This window comes from Dendrobates tinctorius, unplaced genomic scaffold (genome assembly GCF_039654945.1).
Source record: "Dendrobates tinctorius isolate UK_male_01 unplaced genomic scaffold, ASM3965494v1 ptg000064l, whole genome shotgun sequence".
NCBI lineage: Eukaryota > Metazoa > Chordata > Amphibia > Anura > Dendrobatidae > Dendrobates > Dendrobates tinctorius.
The window spans coordinates 43,716,019-43,731,915 of record NW_027361732.1 but is presented as its reverse complement, the minus strand read 5'-3'; positions in this window follow the sequence as shown (position 1 = coordinate 43,731,915).

Here is a 15,897-nt window from a genome sequence, read left to right as displayed (position 1 = left end):
TTTTAAATCTCCGTCTTTTATTTACAGAGTCACACACACATGCTGTCTCTGTATAGATTTGACTGTTATCAAACAGCAGATATACGATACTGTTTGACAAGAAGACAGCTCTATACGGTGTATGTATGGAAAATTTTAAATCTCTGTTTATTTTTTTACGGAGTCACACACACACGCTGTCTCTGTATAGATTGGACCGTCATTCAAACAGCAGATATATGATACTATTTGAGAAGCGGACAGCTGTATATGGTGTATGTATGGAAAATTTTAAATCTCCGTCTATTTTTTTACAGTCACACCCCAGATAGCATGTATTTGTCCGTGATACCAGCAGGTACATGGTAGTGTGTGAGGAGCGTACAGTTCTATACAGTGCATGTATGGAAAAATGAAAACCTACGTCTTTTTTTCCGTAGTCACACATAAACGCTGTCTCAGTATGGATTTTACCCTAATCTAACCAGCAGATATACGGTACTGCATCAGAAGAGGACAACTCTATACAGTGTATGTATGGAAAAATGAAAATCTCTGTCTATCTTTTTACAGAGTCTCACACAGATAGCATGTATTTGTCTGTGATATCAGTCGGTACACGGTAGTGTGTGAGGAGCGTACAGCTCTATACTGTGTATGTATGGAAATTTGTAATTCTCCATCTAATTTTTTCCAGAGTCACACACACGCTCTCTGTATAGATCTGACCGTAATTAACCAGCAGATATACGATACTGTTTGACAAGCGGACAGCTCTATACGTGTGACGTCTGCCTGCGGTCTGGACTGCAGCCAGACAGCACCCCGAGAAACACTGATACCCTTTACCCCTATACAGGGATCTGGATTTATAGCAGAGCCCAGGAGGCGCTGTCTGAATAGGAGCAATGACCAGAGCAGGACGGTCGCCAGAAAGGTGTTCCAATACAGGACCCAGAGGCAACGATATCCGAGACTAAACCAGTCAGGCAGAAATGGTATAAAAACAGTAGACAGTAGCAGAGTCAGATTCCAGGCCGAAGCCAGAGTCATAAACCAGGAGGGCAGCAGAGGTACAGAATCGTTAGGCAAAAGCAGAGTCAGAGTCCAGGCCAAAGTAAGAGTCATAAACCAGGAGGGCAGCAGAGGTACAGAATCGTTAGGCAGAAGCAGAGTCAGAAGTCCAGGCAAAAGTCAGAGTCAGTCAAACAGCAATTCACACAGTAACACGCAGGGGAACCAAGAATATATCCGGCGGCCTGCAAGAGCAGTCCCAAGGTATTTGAGGGATCAGATCAGCCCTCACAGGCTGCTGGACTGATGATGTCATCTGGACCGCCCCCAGGACCAGGCTGGATGGTGATGCACCAGCCCCTTCATGACTGACCGAGGAGCGAAGCCTGCGTTCAGCGGACGCCTGCGCAGGAGGCTCATACCCATCACCGCCATCACTTGGGGTTGAAGCACAGCGCCTCCCAGAGACCGAGGCCGGAACTGCAGGCCGCGAGTCAGACGGTGATGGGACAGTCCGGCGCCTCCTAGTAGTCGAGGCCGGGACAGCAGGCCCTGAGTCCGACGGTGATGTGACCGTCCGGCGCCTCCTAGTGGCCGAGGCCGGGACAGCAGGCCCTGAGTCTGACGGTGACAATGCGGTGTTGGAAAAATGGAAGTGTCCGTATATGTATTTACGGAGTCTCACACACACACGCTGTCTCTGTATAGATTTGACCGTCATCAAACAGCAGATATACGATACTGTTTGAGAAGTGGACAGCTGTATATGGTGTATGTATGGAAAATTTTAAATCTCCGTCTATTTTTTTACGGAGTCACACACACACACTGTCTCTGTATAGATTTGACCGTTATTAAACAGCAGATATATGATACTGTTTGAGAAGCGGACAGCTCTATATGGTGTATGTATGGAAAATTTTAAATCTCCATCTATTTTTTTATGGAGTCACACACACACACTGTCTTTGTATAGATTTGACCGTTATCAAACAGCAGATATACAATACTGTTTGACAAGCGGACAGCTCTATACGGTGTATGTATGAAAAATTTTAAATCTCCGTCTATTTTTTTACAGAGTCACACATACACGCTGTCCCTGTATAGATTTGACTGTCATCAAACAGCAGATATACGATACTGTTTGACAAGCGGACAGCTCTATATGGTGTATGTATGGAAAATTTTAAATCTCCGTCTATTTTTTACGGAGTCACACACACACGCTGTCTCTGTATAGATTTAACCGTTATCAAACAGCAGATATACAATACTGTTTGACAAGAGGACAGCTCTATACGGTGTATGTATGGAAAATTTTAAATATCCGTCTATTTTTTTACGGAGTCACACACACACACTGTCTCTGTATAGATTTGACCGTAATCAACAGCCGATATACGATACTGTTTGACAAGCGGACAGCTCTATACGGTGTATGTATGGAAAATTTAAAATCTCCATCTATTTTTTTACAGAATTACACACAGATAGCATCTATATGTCCGTGATACCAGCCGGTACACGGTAGTGTGTGAGGAGCGTACACCTCTATATGGAGTGTGAAAAAATGAACACTCTGTAACTGTGCAGAAAATCAGAATAAAAGTTTTTTTGCTTTTAAAAAAGCAGTCTGCACAGCAGTGTGCACCTAGCATTGCAGCTATCAGGTAGCCTTGTAAGGCAGCCTAATATCCAACAGCGCTGGTGCACAGACAAAAATCCTCCCCTATCACTGCACACTAACTGTACAGTTGAAATCGCTATCAGAAGAAGCACAGTTTTTTTTCTTTGTTGCCTAACGCTCTCCCTATTGAGAATCAGTGGCAGCAACCTCTCCCTATGCTAAGATCGGCAGAAGTAAAATGGCGGTCGGCGGTCAGGGCTTTTATAGCCACTGTGACGCCACACAAAGCAAGCCAATGACACGAATGCCCTTCTCTAAGATGGTGGTGGCCACTGCTGATGTCATCGCGCTGCCCACAGTGTGCGTCCTTGATGATTGGCTGAGAAAAGGCGCTGGAAACATTATGTGAAACGCGACTTTGGCCCATGGGTCAGTGACCTCATTGCCGACCTCACGCTATGGTCGGGTTTCGATCGGCGAAACCCAACTTTAGCGAAAGTCGGCGACTTATGAATTTGACCGACTCGTTTCGCTCAACTCTAACTAATATTACCACTGGTGACATTATACACAGGAGCTCTGTATATAGTGTCAGTGTACAGGTAATACAGTGATCACCAGTGATATTATAGACAGGAGCTCTGTATATAGTTTCAGTGTACAGGTAATAGAGTGATTACTAGTGACGTTATACATAGAAGCTCTGTATATAGTGTCAGTGTACAGATAATACAGTGATCACCAGTGACATTATAAACAGTAGCTCCACATATAGTTAGTGTACAGGAAATACAGGGATCACTGGTGACATTATACACAGGAGCTCTGTATATATTGTCAGTGTACAGGTAACACAGGGATCACTAGTGACATTATACACAGGAGCTCCATATATAGTGTAAGGTAATACAGTGGTCACCAGTGACATTATACACAGGAGCTCTGTATATAGTGTCAGTGTACAGATAATACAGTGATCACCAGCTACATTATACAGAGGAGCTCTGTACACAGTATACAGTATATAGTGTAAGTGTACATGTAACACACTGATCCACCACTGACATCTGTAGTTGAAGTTTTTCATTTTCATCCAGTGCAGACCACCATCACTTCTACCAACCAGGACTTGTCACTACAAAAAATAACAGTTATCTATAGCTAATCACTTCCAGAGCACATTGCCCAGTATTTTCCCCAACTTCTACATTATGTCAGATGAAGAAAAAAAAGACATATTGCCAACCTGCACAGTAGCAGGACTCCCTTGCGTTCTCCCACATGGCAGACAGTAACTTCAAAAGTAAATTAAATTACAGCAGTAACAATGTTCCCTGATTGGCCTATACAGTAATAATGTCCCCACTTGCCACCATAAACCAATAATGTATGTTCCTCATCCTGACCTCCATACAGTAATTATGTCACCCCTTTATTTAATAAGGTGCCAGATCCTGGGCACCTTTATTTAATGTCTCTATCCTGCATCCCAATGTCCACTTCAATAAGGTCCCCATCCTGGACCCCTTCCAGTAATAATGTCCCCATCCTGGGCCTCTTTATTCAATGTCCCCAACCTAGGTCCCTATGTCCACTTTAATAATGTCCCCTCCCTGGAACCTTGTGCTGTTGGCTAATCCTTTGCAAAGACTTTTCAGACATTATAAGACATAATGTAATGCATATGGGTTAATTCTGTCTATTGTATTTGTTGTACTTTGCTGCCATCTACTGGCCATTGTTACATTACGTTCTTCATGTATTATTACTCTGCTTTACCCATAATACCTTTCTTTATGTTACTCCTCCTGTCTGTATCTCACTTCCTTCTTCTTTGTTAGTGCTATCTTGGATAAGACATGTTACAGGACTGGAGAAAGGATTCTCTTGTTACCTCTAACTTCATGCCTCTAACTTGCAGTACTACTAACTCCTACCTCATCTTCATCCCTTCATCATCTCTGATTTCTTACCTCATCTCATCAAGTTACTGTGAATAAAACCTGTTGAATTCATCACTGCATCATCCTTGCGGACTAATCACGTACAGCTCATAAGGAATAATAGACACGAGTTAGTGAGTTAACGCTATCTGTTATCGCTTATACAGAGAACTGTGTTCACATCCCTCAGACACATCTCATCCACGTATATCGGTGATAGAATAGTCCCTATGTCCGCCCCTATGGCCACTATCTTGCCCAATCACAGAGGAGGATTCTCCCTACCTTCATACACTCCCCGGCATCCTCTTGTGGCTTCATATTCGGCATGGTCGTTAAAATGGCTGACTTCAGTTGTGACAGGGTGCTCTGCTCTGTGACAGGCCGCGCGCTGACGTCACATAGCAGTAACATTGAAAGGCCGCCAGCCTATCAAAGGCTGCAGGAGTCATTTAACATAACTGCTATGTGACGCCCACGCATGGCCTGTAACAGAGCAGAGTGCCCTGTCACAGCTGCAGCCGGCAGCTAAAGCTTACAGTACAAAATTCTAATTAAGAAAAATTTGGTAAGTATAATTATTCCTTGAATAAGTGTCTAGCAGAAAGTTGACTATAAAAGGGCATTACTTAGCAAAGAAAAGCCCTTCTCATTTCATGCTGTCAACAACGGCACCACATGAAAGAAAAATGCAACAAGAATAAAATATAAAGTGCAGCCAAAGCAAGAAAAGGAATTTAAAAAAATCCCCAAATAATTAAATTATAGATACAGCAAAAAGGCAACGGTATTTACCAGCCAAGGTCACAAAGGAAAATGGATATGATGCATGGATGGATATTACTATAAATGTAATATTTTTGGAATTTTTAAAGTTCCTTCTATTTTTATGGCTGTTCTTTTTATTTTACTGTAGTGTAGGGAATCACAAGACAATGAGGACCATTGATGTGTCATATTTTGGCCAAAATATTAACCAATACCTTATAATATTATTATATATTTTTTCTGCACATTTTATCTTTACGTGGTGCAGCCAGGCCAATCAATGTTGACGTTGTAATTTTGAGGATTGCACCTCTGTGATGAACTGGTAGTATTCTGGGCAGCCCACCTACTAATCAGATAGTAGGGGCATGTAATAGGTTGTCAGCTGGGCACTGTGCTATACATGTGTGTGACTTGTACCCAATTGCAAGCTTCATCAGTTGCAATTCTAATGTGGCGCCCCGAGGGTCCAGTTGCCACAGAGGTACTGCACCTCATTAAGAGGTGTGGTATCCCACTCTCAGGTAAGGAGGGAGCTCTACCCAGGACTCTAACACTCACACCCAACACACACAGCAGTTCAGTCAGTGCATCTGGGTGTACCATTAGGAGGATGGCCTCATCCCAGGCTGGCTAGGAAAGGGTGTTGGGAAGTGAGTGAGAAAGGTAGGAAGAAGAGGTGGAGCTTAAGGGAGTGATAGTTGGTGGGAGGAGTTAGTGCTGAGGTAAGGCGATTGCTCTGGAAAGATTCAGACAGTCAGTCAGAGGGGTGTGAGAGGAGTGAGGGCTGACAGAGTCTGAGGAGAGTTAGTGAAAACATGAGAAGGAGGAGTGCAGTAAGAAGAGCTGGAGAGAGAGTTGTGAGAGGAGCCTGAAGGAAGCTCCCAGGAAGACACAAGGGGTCCTTGGGCACGGAAAGTGTGGAGGCCACCCATGGAGCCCATATCCAAAAGTGGAGGGACCAGGTTGCAGTGGGGGAGGCGGCCCCTAAGACTAGTGGAGGACTGCAAGACTCAGCTAGCAATCCTGAGGCTGGGGTAGCTGTACGTATCTCAGCCACAACCACATTCATTCACCGAAAAGGCAGCCATAGAGGAGCAAGGGGACTCAGAGGACGTCACCCGACAAGGTCCGTGGCTGCTGGCTTGGGAACACTGTTTGTGAAGGTGCTGGGCATGAGGGTGGAAACCAGCGCATTGAGACGGCCAGGAGGGAAACACACAGAAGGGAGACCTGGAAAGGTGTAACGCAATATATCTGGGAGTTTGCTGAACCCCTCACCTGGAGGACAAGGCACTAAGTGGGCATCTGTGCATAAGTGAACTGTGAGTAAAGCATTGGAAATTGCACCTTGCTGTGTCATCTGAGTCATTCACATCTCACCTGTCCTGCACCGCACTCACCACAACAGCTACTATCTTCACTTTTAACATCCTAACTGCCCTGGGACACATAGCTCTACCAGTGGAGAGCTTAACCATCTTTGATGCCCTAACACCGTCCCAGAGGATCTGCATTGCAGCGTCAGCTACCCTTGCCGAATACCATGGATGGCGTCACAAACTATTTCCTCTACAAACTGCCCTATCATCATTTATTAATTTTACTGGATGCCCAGGGCCATGGACCGGGTCACTGCTGCCATGACATCCCCCTTTAAGAACCGTCCAGCCCGGTACTGAGTACCCCACAACCCTGTGGGGCGTTCCACTAATACGAGGCAGTCCCTTGTTCCATGGACTGGTAGGCTGAGAGTGGTTGTTTCATCAGTATTGTGTACCTGTGGTACCTCCTTTAGTAAGTGGGTCTGCTGCATCCTTTTTGTGCATTCTGCTTTGTGACCTTGGCTGGAAAATGTCATTGCCTTTTTACTACATGTACAAATGTCACAAGAACCAAGAAAGTAAATAATTTTTTTACACAAGAAAGATAATGGCTACAATAAGATCAGTCAAGTTTTATTTATCAAAATCAATGTAGAGCCAACGGCGCTTAGGCTGGTTTCACATTCGCACTTTTTAAGCGCACGCACGGCCGGGGGTAGCTCCGCCCCCGAGCCGGCTCTCTGCCCGGCGTGCCCGCCCCTTCCTTGTAGCGCCGCCTCCTAGCGCACAGCGGCGCCTGCGATCGGCGCACCCTATCTTTAGCATAGGGTGCGCAGATCGTGCGCAGGCCGTGCGCTAGTTGCGCTTTGACCTGCGCTGCGCACTTTTGACGGTGCGCCGTGCGCGCCAAAATCAAACTTTTCGGATTTTGGCGCGCACGGCGCACCGTCAAAAGTGCGCAGCGCAGGTCAAAGCGCAACTAGCGCACGGCCTGCGCACGATCTGCGCACCCTATGCTAAAGATAGGGTGCGCCGATCGCAGGCGCCGCTGTGCGCTAGGAGGCGGCGCTACAAGGAAGGGGCGGGCACGCCGGGCAGAGAGCCGGCTCGGGGGCGGAGCTACCCCCGGCCGTGCGTGCGCTTAAAAAGCGCGAATGTGAAACCAGCCTAAGCGTGATAATTATAATCCAAAGCAGCAAGTTTTTAGGACAAAAACCACTTAATTTGTCCAGTAAAGAAAATAAAAAACAAAGCTGTGAAAACTTGCGCTACTGTGTGTACCCTAAAGATAAAAGCTGCAAACCAGAACGCATGGAACAGAGTTAGTGAAAAGTGTCCCAATACAGGACTAAGCAAAGAATGAATTACCTTTCTGTAATCAGAAGTAGCATGAAAAGGCGGTAATCCCAGAGGTGATTCATTGTGAGCAAGATATATAGGTCCGTCTCATATGTAATCCATGACCAAACGGTTCCTGATATCCCGGATAAAAGTGAGCAGGATTTTAATAAAAGACGTTGTCCCGGCCGGTGACTAACGCCTATCTGTAGCTCTGCAGCGGCCGCCTGTGTGTGGTGTAGACGCCGCGTCAGAGGGCAAGCCTGCAAGGTGCAGAGACGCTGCAGGACCTTGCGTGATGTCACAGTCACGTGATGAGTCACGTGACAGGCTGTGGAGCGCTATGGAGCGCTCAGAGAGCCAAAAAGATTATCCTACCCGTTTTGGAATTCTCAGATTCCTTCCCCTATCTTTAAGGTACACACAAGTTTTATTTATCAGTCAAAATACTGTAGTAAAAGTGATACAAAAATGTAATAAAGATGGAACTGCAACCATCTCACAAACTCTTCTAAGCTAACTATGGATGTTATCACCTTAAAGTATCATCTTCTGATGAAAAGGGTTGAAGAAAATGGAAATACAGGTTCACTGCAGTTAGCTAAAGAAGTGTAAAGCCAAACTGGAGTGAGCATTTTCTGTTACACAATACGGCGTACACTGCAGAGGAATGGCATGCATGAGCGTCGTCCAAAAGGAAGGCTCTCCAAAACAGTTTGTAATGCTTACATCAGACAAAGGTAATCATAGGTTTGAGCTAGGAGATAAATGCAGATAGTTGATTATTAAACATGAGTTTGCTGAAGAGGTCATTATCCAGCTAAGTGAAATTAATGGTGAGGCAAACTCTTGAATTATATGTGGTAGCAGAATGCTATACTTACTGAATGCTGCGATTTGATTCAAGAGGAACAAAAAAAAGGTTCGATTGCCATTTTGGTGAACAGTGAAGGCCCGGCAAATACTAAGACAAAAACATAAAAAATAAATATTCACCTCACTGCTCTCCTATTCAGCTGCTCGTTGTTTGCTGCTATCCATCAGGTCCTCAAAGTCTTTTTTATCCGCCATCAAATGCCTCTTCTACCTGTTCTTCATTATAGGCCTCAACAGACCCCAGAGCACAATAAGGGACATTAAATTTACAGAGATTAACTTCTCTGCAAATTAAATTTCCCAAGAAAATCCACATGAACAGGTGAATTATAATTTTGCCTGATCAATCTCTACATATGATTATAATGAGACAACTGTAGTTTATGCCATAATTTGGTACAATTATAGTGCAAATCTACCTCAATTCATAGGTTCAGTAGATTTTACTTTCTGGCTCTCGAACAACCAAAGATACATTACGTTCATTAATAGGCTAGTTTTTTTAAAAAATAATTTAGGTGCAGATTTTTCTTGTGAAGTGAAAGTGAATATCCTATGCCCAGCCTGCCACAACCAACAAAAGCAGAGCCACTGGCAAGGCAAGATTTCCAATGCTCTCACTGTTCCACCATGTTCTCATCTGTTCCACACCTAAAGAGTGCAAAATCATCTTGTGACTTTAGCTTTGCACAAGGTCAAAACTGACATAAATCTATTGCAAAATCTACAGAAAAGCTGTAAGGGTATGTTGCTATGGTCAGTAAACGCTGCGGGTTGGATGCTCTGTACTCGTGCAGTGTCTAACCTGCAGCAGCCAGATGTTACAGCATAGTGGATGGGACTTCAAGAAATCCCTCGCCCACTATGAGTGCACGGATGCCTCCAGCTTCCCTGTTGGGACGGACATGTGGTGCGTCTTTCCAGACCCCAGCATGTCTATTGATGTAGCGGAGACTCTCATGCGTATTAAGTGTGGGAATGCAGCTTACTACGCATGTGTACTAATTTAAATAATGGTGTACCTTGTTTCAGCCGGAAGTTCACCTTCACTGCAGTTCTCACGAGCGATCAGCTGATCGTGAGAACTGCAGTGCAGGTGACCGCCAGGGACTGAGCTATCTCCGGTGATCACCTTCAAGCTCAGCTGGGTTCTGGATGTCAGTCTGAGTGGAGGCATAGTGCCATCGTTCAGCCAAAGGCAACCAGATGTAGCAGAGCTGGACTCATCGTGGGACAGTATGTATATCTTCACGGCAGACAGGTAAGGATATTGTTGCTTTTTTATTTTATTTCTCTTCCTTGAGACAAGGGCGTCAGTGAAATAGGCGATGCAGTAAGTATGGTTTAATTAAAATCTATTAAAGGAGTCTGTGTCATTATTTCAATTAAAAGACTTTATTCTGGCTGTGTCTTTATTTACCATATAACTATAGGATTAGTAATGGATAGGTGTTGTCATGATACCAGTGCTCAGTGACCGGCACTTCTGGGGTTAATGTTCTGATCTCAGTGCAGACTCTCACCTGCACACCTGGGACCTATTATGGTGGCCTCTCATTGGTTCTGGGGAGGCTTCTTATAGCCTCAGGAAGCTTCCATCCCCCGTCAGTTATACTTTCGCCCTTGGCATTGTGTGGTGACCCCTGAGTGTGATAGTGCTGTGTTCTGGTTGCATGATTCTCTGTGTATGACTCGGTCTGTTCTCTGGATATTGCTTTGGATTCTGCTTGGTACCTTCTACGTCTGTTTGGTTTTGATCTCTGCTTGGCCCTGACTATCCGTTCTGTCTCATCCCTGGTACTTTACTGATATCTTGTGTATGACCTTTGGTTTTGTCTGGCCTCCTGTCTGTTTATCCCTCCTATACCTCACTTGCCTGTATTATGCTTGACCTCCGCTTTGCCCGACTCTGAGTTTTCTACCTTCTCTGAAAGCAGGATGCTAAGCCCCGCCCCTTTGCAGTCACATGACCGTAGGTCCAGTGCCGGCTTGCTAAACTTCTACATTCAGGTCCTGTGCATCTTTATTTTCCAGCTGTTCTTGTCCCCAGGGGTCCCTACGGTGCAGGTGAGTCCCTGCTTAGCGGAGGCTGTACGTGGGCGCTGTCAGGACCCTGACAGGTGTCTTATAGATGCCTCTCCATTACTAAACCGAGTGCTTGATGTTACCTGAAAATACAAAGGTGGCATCAACCCCACAAATATGAACCCCTCTTGCCACCACTACAGGGAAAGTGGGAAGAATTGGGTAAAGTGCCACAACTGGCGTATCTTTGGATGCGCCAATTGTGGGGTGGCTGCACACTACTATTTTTAGGCTGGTGAGGGCCAAAGTCTATGGTCTTCGCCAGCCTGAAAATAAGCCGCAGCTGCCTGCTTTGTCCTTGGCTCGTTAACAAAAATAGGGGAACCCATGCTATTTTTTTTGGAGGGGATCCCACTATTTTTGCTAACCATCCAAGGTAAGCAGACTACTGCGGCCTGGTATTATCAGGCTGGCATAGTATTACTAGCCTGAAATACAAGCCACAGTAGTTTGCTTTACTCTGGCTGGTAAGCAAATATGGAAGGAACCCCCACTATTTTTTTTAATTATTTATTTGTTAAAAAAGGAGGGGACCTCACTCTCTGCTTTCCTCCACTTCCTGTGTCTTGTGCTTCTGGCTGTGTCACAAGATTTACCATTATTTAAATTAGTACACATGCGTAGTAAGCTGCATTCTTGCACTTAATACACATGTGATTAGGAAGATAATGCGGTTTTACCGCATCTAATGAAAGTCTACGGATAATTTACACAGTGGAGACTGAGTCTCGTCTACAGAAACATGCAGCAGTCTGGAATGACGCGCCACATGTACGGCTCTGCAGGTGAGCCATGGGCGTCTGTGCATGCATAGAGGGCATGGAATTTCTAGAAATCCCATCCACTATGCTGTAACAGCTGGACGCTGCAGGTTGGATGCTGTGGATGTACGCAGCATTCAACCCTCAGCGTTTACTGACTGTGTGCACACACACCCAAAATATCTGCAAACAGGAAATAATTTTTTTTCTTCCCAGAAGCTAACTTTCAATTAGCTTTATTTCAAGTGACAAAAAAGCATGCAAAGAAAAAAACGCATCAAAAATGCATGAGGGGAAAAAAGTGACCTCAGATACACAAACACCACCAGGTATGACTTAGCCACATGGTTTAACACATGTATATAATATATTCCATGTGCATAATAGGATAAATAATGCCTAACATCAAACAAACATATATAGTCAAGAAAAACAGATGTTCAAAAGGCCAGAGTAATATTCAATATCAAAATTATTTTATTAAATTACCACAAAGAGTTAAAAATCCATATCACCAACATTGGAAGAGAAAAAAATGGAAAACACCTGTTAATGTAGTTCACCATATGCACACAAAGCGCTAATGTGAAACCGGCCTAACCCGGCGGACATGCAGCACGTCTTTCTAGACCCCAGAATGTCCATTTATCTTGTGGTGATGCTCAGACTCCGCAAGATAAATGTCCCAGTCTATGAATACGATGCGGTGATTCTGGATGTGTTCAATGAACACGTCCAGAATCACCACGTGTACAACAGGGGGTGGCGCTTTGGGCGGAAAGGGGTATCAGCTGCGTCGAAAGCACAAAGATTCTGGTCCATGGAAACATAGCCTAAATGCTATTTTGTATTTGCAGAATGGCATTCAGATTTACATTGGTATTGCAGAAAAATTTTCAGTGGAAAAACTCTATCATATTATATTACCCTGATTTAGTTATACGGTATGTTCTGTAAACCTATTATTCTTAATGATATTGTGAACAACTTTCAGTATAGTTAGAAATTGCAATAGTTTAGTAAATTACACCATAGAGAAAGACTAAGTAGAAAATGGCAATTTAGAAGAGTCAGATCGGCTTCTTTAGCTTTTCAGTAAGGAAGCAACTCATGTCAGATGAGAGAAGGCAAGTCATTATGAAATTTGATTTATGACATGCTTCAATCTTTAATGGATTAGAGAATAAAGTATTTTACTATGATTGTTGCTTGGAGCATGAAGTTAGAGGTTAAATAATGCAAACAAGTGAAAAGTAGGCAGTGATTGAAAATATCAGACTCACTTGAACTGTTACATGCATCTTTAGATCATGAACATGTCCCAAGGATTATACACTGAATATAATTACAATCATCAAGCTTAGATGACAAGAAAATGTTCCAATGAAAAATAGATAAAATGTGAAAAATCATAGAGGTCATTGACTAACTGGACTGTGGTGGCACTTTAGTCCGGTGCCAACTTTAAAAATAATTGCATCAAACTATTCATTTTTAGCTTTAAAATAATAGTTCTTCTATATAGCAAAGCATTACCTTTAATCACTGTTATTTCTGTGGAATGTGGACACGTTTTTCTTACATTAAATAACAGACATGTCTAAAAACTCTCCCACTGCATTTGCCTTTCTTTCTAGGCACTGATACTGCACATGATGATAATGTGCTTCATTTTAACTTTTGGACAGCTGTAAATTGTTATTCTTCTGCCAGTCCATCTGTGTTTTGCAGCAGAAGGCTGATTATCAGTGTTATTAGCTCCTCACTGAAATCCATGAGTGGATCTCCTCCATATTTAAACCATCAGCAGTCAGTATTTACTTATCAGTTATAGGATATATTTTCTCTGGTTCATACTATTCTATTTTGCTTTCACTCAGCCTGTTTAATCCTATTCTTAACCTTGGATTGTGTTTTGACTACCTTTCTGCCTCTCGATGTTGTTCCTGATCTTAACTTCTTAGTTCTGATATTCCATTGCCTGCTAGTCTGCTTAAATTGCCAGAAAACACTCCGTGGATGCAACCCAGGGGGCCCTGCATAAGTCCAGATCCCTGTATAGAAGTTAGTGAATGAAGGCCAGAGATCCTCTGGGATCATCTGCTAGGCAGGGAAAGCCTGTCCATGGTAGGAGTTTGAAGATCTGTCAGCCTTCTATTGACAGTTCTTTGTTGCAAAATGGAACTGTAACTTCACACCAGATAAAAAAAAGTATTTTCTTTTGGGTAGTGTGAAGAAATATTAGGTTGCATCTCCACAATCAGTAATTCTAGCTTTCTAGATGCAGCATATTTTTCTTGCATCCAAAACACTGCATTGTACAGTGCAAGAACAGTGTATGGAATTTATAGAAATCCCATGCCCACTGTGCTTCCATTTTACGCTGCATAAAATCACCTATGGTGTGGGTTTCTAAGCCTCAGCATGGCAATTTCTCTTTCAGGAACGCTCAGTCTTCTGTCCAGACTTTCCCTATAAATTTGCATTAGATGCTGAGCATCCACAGTTAAAAAAAGCACAAGCATTGTAAGTGCATCTCTGCACCTGTTTTTAGCCTGGTTTAACCTGATAAATAATTTAATAAAATGTTGTGGGCTCCCCCTATTTTTGATAACCAGCCAAGTTAAAGCAGATAGCTGCTGGCTTATATTATCAGCCTGGGAAGGTCCCTGGTTTTTGGGCCTTTCACAGTCTAAAAATATAATCCCACAGCCACCCCAGAATTGGTGTGTCAAATGAGATGCGCCAATACTGGCGCTTTTCCCAGCTCTTCCTGATTGCTCAGGAGTGGTGGTAATTGGGGTAATGGTAGTAGAGGTAGATGACAGCTGTGATTTGTCAAAAATCGCAGCTGCCATCAAGCCCTGGAATTAGTAATGGAGAGGTGTCTTTCAGACACACCAATTGCTAACCTGGTAATAAAAAATAAAAACACACAGAAAAAATACTTTTTTGAATAATATTTGTGATTAACTGTATACTTGTTAATCCTAGAGGTGGAAATCTCAAGAACAACCTGCTCTAGCTAGAGACCAAATTGGGAGTTAAAAACGGTATGACCCAAAGGCCTGAATCAGATTTTAAGCTTTGTCCATTTTCTCTAAGAGTAGTCTATATGGCTTTTTTACTATCATAATCAAAAATTCTTTTAATAATAAATTTTTGTTTTAAATTGTTTTTATTCACACTAGGAAACTGTTTTTTTGTCCCTGAACTGATACGATACGTCTTGCATGGAGTTCTTCTATACTTGATCCATGGGGAGAAAAGAATCTTCAATCTATGCTTATATATGCTTACGTTTTTTTCCCCTTTTGTCTCTTTGGTTTTTCCTTTTTTCTATAGGGTTGCTGTTACAAATCCTTTTATGATTCCTCAATCCATCGGTAAGTATACACTTTTATTTATGCACTCCCTATATATGCATGTATGTATCCATATGTGAACATGTGTGAAAAAATCCTTTTCTCTACTTCTACACATTTTTACACTCTTATATATGTTTTTACATGGGTGTACCTATTCTATATGCATTTGTTTTTCTATAGTAGAAACTTTCCCTTCATCACACATCTACTTTCATTTCAATGGAACCCCTCTTTTATCCCTTTATCATTTAGTCCTTGCACTGGTGTTATTGTTATAAAACATAATAGTATCAATAAAATCCACTGTTTTCACCATTAGTTTCCTAATTTTTTCATGTCGTACTCCTCTTCATCATGTGTTGGGTTCTTAAATTTGTCACATCTTAATTTGTCACTTTTTCTGTCGTGATTCTGTATATTTTTTTTCTATTATCACTTACCATATATAGGAGTATAGATGGTGTGTCTGAATACGGATACGTGAGTGAAGTATGTTTGTTTGTTTCTTCACTCATTCTTTATTTTTATTTTTATCTATTATTCATTTCATTATATTTTGTGATACATATTTATTATTTATTATTACTTTTCATTTATTATTTATTTTTTATGTTTATTTTTTATTTTAATTTCTTGCAATTTTCATATTTCTTATTTTTATTTTTTATTTCAGCATTTTTCTGCAGTAATTGGCAATTATTATTGTTATATATATATATATATAAATATATATATATCTTTCTCACTTATCATTTTTATTTTTTATTTATTTTTTTCTTTATCATTTTTCATTCTCACACATAAACAATG